At 39.8% G+C, this 7,852-nt stretch overlaps 2 non-coding genes across 2 annotated transcripts; both read right to left on the reverse strand.

Moving 5' to 3' along the window:
- Positions 1-1,268: 1,268 nt before the first annotated feature.
- Positions 1,269-1,356, reverse strand: LOC125555182. The gene has a single exon (XR_007304613.1). It is a non-coding gene; the product is annotated as a small nucleolar RNA snoR118 (small nucleolar RNA).
- A 68-nt stretch (positions 1,357-1,424) lies between these two features.
- On the reverse strand, positions 1,425-1,498 carry LOC125555096. Its single transcript, XR_007304538.1, has one exon. It is a non-coding gene; the product is annotated as a small nucleolar RNA R66 (small nucleolar RNA).
- Between the last annotated feature and the right edge of the window lie 6,354 nt (positions 1,499-7,852).

The following is a 7,852-nucleotide window of genomic DNA, read 5'->3' on the forward strand; positions in this document are numbered from 1 at the left end:
GTGCCGCGACGTGCTCAGCCATTTGCGCGCAGGGAGGAGGTGTCATTGGGCGCCGTGGTGGCGTCGACGATAACTGGACCGAGCAAGCTTACCAATGAGACCCATGCCCGGCAGGCGTCCTGGATGGGGATGTTAGGTTAGCTGCGATGTCTGTTTGATATTAGGCCCAAACTATCTGCGCCCCTTCATCAAGGGAATAGGTGTAGCAACAGTCTATTGCTTAAACGACAACTTTAGTCTTACTATTGTATTTCTTTATAAGGTCTTATGAGAATAATTAATAAAATGACCGTAGTATGTATGTGTGCTTGCATGTACGCGCTTCCGCCGCCGCAGGTATTCAGGCATGTACAGACGGTAAGTATCAGATGGCGATGATCATGTCATCATCGTGTACTTGCTCACAATGCATCCATGGATGGGTACACGAAAGAGCACCCATATGCATGAATGAATCAGTAACTAATGTGCTAGTACATGTGTGTGCGCTTGACGTCGTTTTTTTCTTCTTCTTTTTTTCTACAATCACCAATTATTTTGACATAGCTCCGTACAAAACCACTTCAAATGAAATAAAACACAAAAGCATGGGAAAGGAGTAAAATAAATAATAGTCATTTCGTGTGCAAGTCAACAATATTGTTAAATAGGGAATATGATTTTAAAGTAGTGTTATACAAGGAATTCTCTCCTTTCTTAGCTTCGTCTCAGTTTTTACGAGAGCCTTTTGTCCACCATGATTTATGTCGTTAATTCTTCAATTGGCCAAATTTTAGATAAGTTACACACAGATAAGGATGTATCCGGTTTCTCGTTTAACAATTTTTGTTGCCCTAAGAAAGAGAAATGTATACATCAGTGACGCAGCCTGAGACTTGGCAACAGGCTGCCTGGATGATGAGCCACCGTACGATCTTCCTCGCAGGATTTGAAACGAATAAAAGGAGACGCAGGTTCATTACAAATCACAAACGGACAGTCGGGTCTTGTTGTCGGAGAGAGCCTGCTTAGGAATGGATTGCACCACTCCCCTCCACTGCCCACTCGCATAATCTTAAAAGGATGGAAAGAACAGATGCAGTGCTGAGATATAGGAAGGTTGGTAAGCGGGTTGCCCATTGAGATGGGCAGGCCGACCAGATTTCCTTCCATGTTGGTTTGACTACAGCCGAATCTGGCGAGCAAGACGAGGGTACAAAGAACCCAGGCCTTGGTACAATGCAGCCCTGGATAGTTGAGAAAATATGAACGATAATGTGTTGAAAGAGCTGTCAGACAATGCTTTCTAGGCAAACGCATCTCCATCAGAACGCAGACATGTTGGCTGCTCGGAGCCCAGTGCATATCTTCATCCATGCAGACTAATCAAAAGAAAGACCCCTCAAAAAAATCAAAAGAAAAGAAACAAAGCGATCGAATCTGTAGCCCTCAGCGATTATGCTTATGATTTTCATCAAGGAAGAAAATTCTCAGGTCTCAAAGATGTGCCATCACTGGGCCAACAGAACTGGTCCGCCAAAACAAGAAGAAACAAGCAAACTAAAAGATCAAAAACCATAAGGATGGGATGGGATGATCGGTGGGGCAATTTTGGAGAATGTTATTCGCTGCGCCTCACGATAATCAGCAGGCGAAGCGACTCAAGATCCCCATACAGTCTGGCCCCTTTGGAAAATTCGAGCCCCGGAGAAATTATACTGAGGGATCGACTCATCAAGGGGCTCGAGTGAGATACGAATTGAGCCACACAACCAAAAACAAACAAGAGAGAAGAGAGGAGGGGAAGTATTGCCATGAACAACTCAGATCTTACCTGTGGCGGCTCTGCTGCGAGGGATTCGGTTCTGCGTGCCTCTGTATTTATGCCGGCCGGATTGGCTAGGGTTTGGTTTGGGTTCATGGGCCATGTGATCCTCTTGGGCTGTTCAGGCCGAAACTTTTGCAACGCCCAGCCTATGATGGCAGCAAAAATTGAGCCGAGCCCAACTTGCAAAGGAAGCAAACGGCACGGCTGGCCGGCGAACTCCGGTTTGATGCGCGCGAGCAAGCACCACGAAACGGGCCGGCCCAGTTCTAGGGTGAAAGCGGTGCGAGGCAAACGGTTTTGGATCGACCTTTTTTTTTCCTGTATCCTTTTGCCGGTTTTCTGGGATTTCTTTTTGCCTTTTTTGTTTCTGTTTCTGATTCTATGTCTTTTCTTTTTTTCGTTTCTTCATTCTACCATTTTTCAATATAATTTTTATTCAAAAATCTTAGAATTTCCAAATTTCGTTTATGATTTCAAAATTTTGTTCATGGTTTTCAAATTCTGTTCACTTTTTAAAGAAAAATCACAATGCAAAATTTGTTCGGCGTATATCAAAAAAATGCTCAGTGTGTATTTAAATATTGTTCAGCGTATATCACAAAAAAATCCATTGTCTTCTTAAAAAAAGTTCGGTGTATATCTCAAAAATGTTCAGCGTAACTTAAATATTTGTTCAGCGTATACAAAATAGTGCTCAATATGTATTTAAATATTGTTCATCGTATATCACAAAAAAATTAAATGTATATTTAACAATGGTCAATGGTCAAAATTTTGATTTTCCTTTAATCTGTCGTTGTACTTTGTTCTTAAATGCGGGCACAGCTTATAAGTCTCTGAAACTCGCTAACTCAAGTGTTAAAAGAACAATTACTGAGAGCGAGCCTAGTTTATTGGATTTTAGTAGCGACTCTATGTGAACGCCACCGGATGGGCTGGCCCAATAAGATCTCACCCTGCGCGAAAAGCACGTCTGATTGACGCTCACGAGTACCCCTCAAAAAAAAAAGATTGACGCTCACGAGTGTCAGCTCCGAACCATGACTCAGTCATGCGTACCGAACAAGCTATAAGGAATCCAAATCCTATTCAACGCCTTATGCGTCCGTTATAGGTGTTTGGGCAAACCGACACACACCCCTCACCCTCGCCCTCCCTCCTGGGCTTGGCCCATTAAATACCTTCTTTTCTTTCTGGTTCCATCGTTGTTCATTGTGAGCACCACATTCTTCGACCGGTCCAGCTTTTCATTTCGATGCAAAAGGCTATTTTTCTCACCAGTTTTTGGAACCTTATAAAAGGTTCCACCGTTTTTTCTGGAGCGTTTTTCATTGCTTTTTTGCAGGATGGTTTTTTTACCTTTTCTTCTTTTCCCTTTCCCTTTGCCTTTTTTGTCTTTGATTTTTTTTATTCTTCTCCAAAATTTGTTAAACATTTTTCGCAAAATAGTGCATTTCTCCTACAATTGCGTGATTTTTTTTCGAATTTGTATTTATTTAAAAGCTATTTGAAGTTTTAAAACCCATTTATATATTATTATCTTTCATTCTATTTTTTCTTCCTTTTTGAAATGGGTGAACTTTTTTCAATTTCATGATTTTTTTTTCTCAAATTTGAAGAAAACAAATCATAAAAAACTTATTTTCTAACTACTGTTTGAAAAAATATAATTTCTTTTCAAATTATGAACCTTTCCAAACCAGATAACTTTTTCAAAAATCTTTGAACTTTTGAATCCGCAAACTTTTTCCAAATGCATGGCCGTTCCAAAGTCCATGAAATTTTTGAAATTCATATTTTTTGAAAATCCATGAACTTTTCATATACGTGTTTTTTTGAAAAATTAGGAACTGTTTTTGAAACCCAAGATTTTTATCCAATTTTGATTTATTTCAATTTTACGTTTAGAAAAAAACAAATGTCAACGATCAAGGTCAACCAACCAACTAGTCAATGATCAAATGGTCCATGTGGCAACAGTCCACGCGGCAACCCATCAATGGTTCACTTGTGAGTCCACCAGCCATAGCTGGGCCAACACAACACCCGCTCGCGGGGGCGCCAAATGGCCAAATTGATGATGTGGTGGTGGTTAGGAGCTGTCGGTAACGACATCTCACGAACTCGTTGAACAGAAGTGAACTAGGTGCTCTCTCCCCCTCAATCCCCCGTGTGTGTGTCCAGTTCCTCCGAAATCATGTTGTATGTGCCCCGAAATATCTGTTACTTCTCTGCAATATATCCAGGTTCATCACAAAGAGCATTTACTATCTTTCAAAAATATGACCGACTAATCAGGGATGTCTATGCCTGATTCGGTGCTTCCCACGGAGGTAGGTGGGTCGCACCTATTAGCACGCTCACTAGACATTCATGCGCCTTCTTTTGAATTTGAATTATCGTCGCTCATTCACTACTTGTGGTACATTAGCTACTAGTTAACCAAGAAAAACTCGACTTTGTTTTTTTACAATTTTTAAAAATGTACACACAAAAAGTTGTTCATGGATGTATAAAAATCTTCAGGAATTTCAAATATGTTCACGAAGTTCAAAGAAGTTTGCAGAAAAAATGTTTACAAATTTGAAAATTCATTCATGTAGAAAAAATGTTCGTTGACTTAAGAAAAGTTCGCCGGTGTATAAAGCGCTCATGATTTTTTTGTAAAAAAAATAACTTTTTAATATGTTCACTGATTTTAGAAATGAAATGGATAACAATCTCCATGACTCCCCATGCCGCGTCTATGCTAACCGGCTAGCCCGAGCAGCATGACATTCGTCTTGCATGTGCCGGCCACAAACCGACTTAACGAGCGCCCACACGACGAACATACCCGGAGACTGCAACTCCTCTAGCCGGATGCGACGATCTTATTATACTTTGTTATACTGTATATTCCCCAAAACGACAATTGTCAGTTATTTTTGGAAGAATTTTTCTTAATACTGCAGGGGTTGTTATTGGTTATAATAAAAGCAATGTCATTTTTCATGTCAATAGCAACGAGCATAAGGTTTATTTTCCAAGGAAGCCAAACAAAGTAAATAGGTTCATCGGAAAATTTGACAATGGATTAGATAGCTCAATCCTGGGATTTGCTCCTCGGACGATGGAGAGATATTGTTAGGGCCCTCTTGATGTGACGGTATCCATTATCGTTTGTCCAGACACAGGTGACTGATACGTCTCCAACGTATCTATATTTTTTTTATTGTTTCATGCTATTATAATATCTATCTTGGATGTTTTATATGCTATTCTATATGATTTTTGGGACTAACCTATTAACCTAAAACCCAGTGCCAGTTTATGTTTTTTTCCTTGTTTTTTGAGTTTCGCAGAAAAGGAATATCAAACAGAGTCCAAATGAACTGGAAATTTACAGTGATTTTTTATGGACTAGAAGAAGCCCCTGAAGCAAAAGAGTTGGGCCACAAGAGCCATGAGGCCTCCACAAAGGTGGAGGGTGCACCCACCCCCTCGGGCGCGCCCTCTGCCCTTGTCGTTGACTCGTGGACCCCCCTGACTTGTTCTTGACGCCAAATATTCCTATAAATATAGAACCCCCATAAATAAACCTAGATCCGGAGTTCCGCCGCCGCAAGCGTCTGTAGCCACGAAAAAACAATCGGGGCCCTGTTCCGGCACCCTGCCGGAGGGGGAAATCATCACCGGTGGCCATCTTCATCATCCCGGTGCTCTCCATGACGAGGCGGGAGTAGTTCACCCTCGGGACTGAGGGTATGCACCAGTAGCTATGTGTTTAATCTCTCTCTCTCTCGTGTTCTTGATTTGGCACGATCTTGATGTATTGCGAGCTTTGCTACTATAGTTGGATCTTATGATGTTCCCCCCTCTACCTTCTTGTAATGGATTGAGTTTTCCCTTTAAAGTTATCTTATCAAATTGAGTCTTTAAGGATTTGAGAACACTTGATGTATGTCTTGCATGTGCTTATCTGTGATGACAATGAAATATTCACGTGATCCACTTGATGTATGTTTGGTGATCAATTTGTAGGTTCTCTGACCTTGTGAACTTATGCATAGGGGTTGGCACACGTTTTCGTCTTGACTCTCCGGTAGAAACTTTGGGGCACTCTTTGAAATTCTTTGTGTTGGTTTGAATAGATGAATCCGAGATTGTGTGATGCATATCGTATAATCAAATCCGCGGATACTTGTGGTGACATTGGAGTATCTAGGTGACATTAGGGTTTTGGTTTATGTGTATCTTAAGGCGTTATTTTAGAGCGAACTCTAGGATTGTTTGTGACACTTATACGAATAGCCCAATAGATCAGTCAGAAAGAATAACTTTGAGGTGGTTTCGTACCCGACAATAATCTCTTCGTTTGTTCTCCGCTATTAATGACTCTGGAGTGACTCTTTGTTGCACGTTAAGGGGTTGTTATATGATCTAATTATGTTATCATTGTTGAGAGAACTTGCACTAGTGAGAGTATGAACCCTAGGCCTTATTTCCAAGCATTGCAGTACCATTTTCGCTCACTTTTATCACTAGTTATCTTCCTGTTTTTATATTTTGATATTACAAAAACCTATATCTACCATCCATACTACACTTGTATCACCATCTCTTCGCCGAACTAGTGCATCTATACAATTTACCATTGTATTGGGTGTGTTGGGGACACAAGAGACTCTTTGTTATTTGGTTGCAGGGTTATTTGAGAGAGACCATCTTCATCCTACGTCTTCCACGGATTGATAAACCTTAGGTCATCCACTTGAGGGAAATTTGCTACTGTCCTACAAAACTCTGCACTTGGAGGCCCAACAACGTCTACAAGGATAAAGTTGCGTAGTAGACATCAAGCTTTTTTCTGGCGCCGTTGCTGGGGAGGCTAGGTAAGCGACACTCACACCCTGTCAACTATGCTCTTTTCTGGTGCCGTTGTCGAGGAGGTTAGTGCTTGAAGGTATATTTTTAGATCTTGCAATCGAATCTTTTAGTTTCTTGTCTTATCACTAGTTTTGTCTATAAAAGAAAACTACAAAAAATGGAATTGAGGTTGCCTCATATGCTTCATCTTTTTAATGCCTTTCGTGAAAATAAGGATTCTGATAATTGTGCCAAAGTGTTAGAAGAAGAATGCATTAAAATGTTTGGCACTAAATATTTGAATGATGAGCATGATTGCAATGTTGTTAGTATGAATTCTTTGAGTATCCATGATGCTAATGATATGAAAAGCCACAAGCTTGGGGATGCTATGTTTGATGAATATGATATTTTTAGTCCCCCCAAGTTTTGATGAGCAAATTTATTATGATGATAGCATGCCTCCTGTTTATGATGATTATATTGATGAAAGTGGGTTTGGAAGAGTGTCAACTCTAGGTAATGATCCCACTATTTTGGAGGGTGTTGAATCTTATAATATTTATGAAAGTGGATTTGGAGAGGTCATGACTTTATTTAGTGATGAATCCACTATTTCGGAAAAGGTTCCAATTGATTATGAGAACAAAATTGCTATCTATGATGATTATTGTGATGACATGCATGTTATAAAGAATAATGATAACCATGAAACTTGTCATCTTGATCTTAATTTTCAATTGGATTATGCCTCACATGATAGTTATTTTGTTGAGTTTGCTCCTTCTACTATTCATGAGAATAAATTTGCTTATGTGGAGAGTAACAAAAATTCTATGCGTATGCATCACGAAAAGAATGATTTATGTGATGGTTATATTGTTGAATTCATTCATGATGCTACTGAAAATTATTATGAGGGAGGATTATATGCTTGTAGGAATTGCAATAATATCAAGTTTGCTCTCAATGTGTTGAAAATCATAGAGTTATGCTTGTTTTGCCTTCCTATACTAGTTGATTCTTATTCCCATGAATTATTTGCTCACAAAATCCCTATGCATAGAAAGTGGGTTAGACTTAAAAGTGCTAGTCATTTCCTTCATGATGCTCCCATTATGTTTCAATTCTTGTCCTTTATGTGAGCATCATTGAAATCATCATGTCTAGCTAGAAAGGCATCAAAGAAAAGCGCTT

This window comes from Triticum urartu, chromosome 4 (assembly GCF_003073215.2).
Source record: "Triticum urartu cultivar G1812 chromosome 4, Tu2.1, whole genome shotgun sequence".
NCBI lineage: Eukaryota > Viridiplantae > Streptophyta > Magnoliopsida > Poales > Poaceae > Triticum > Triticum urartu.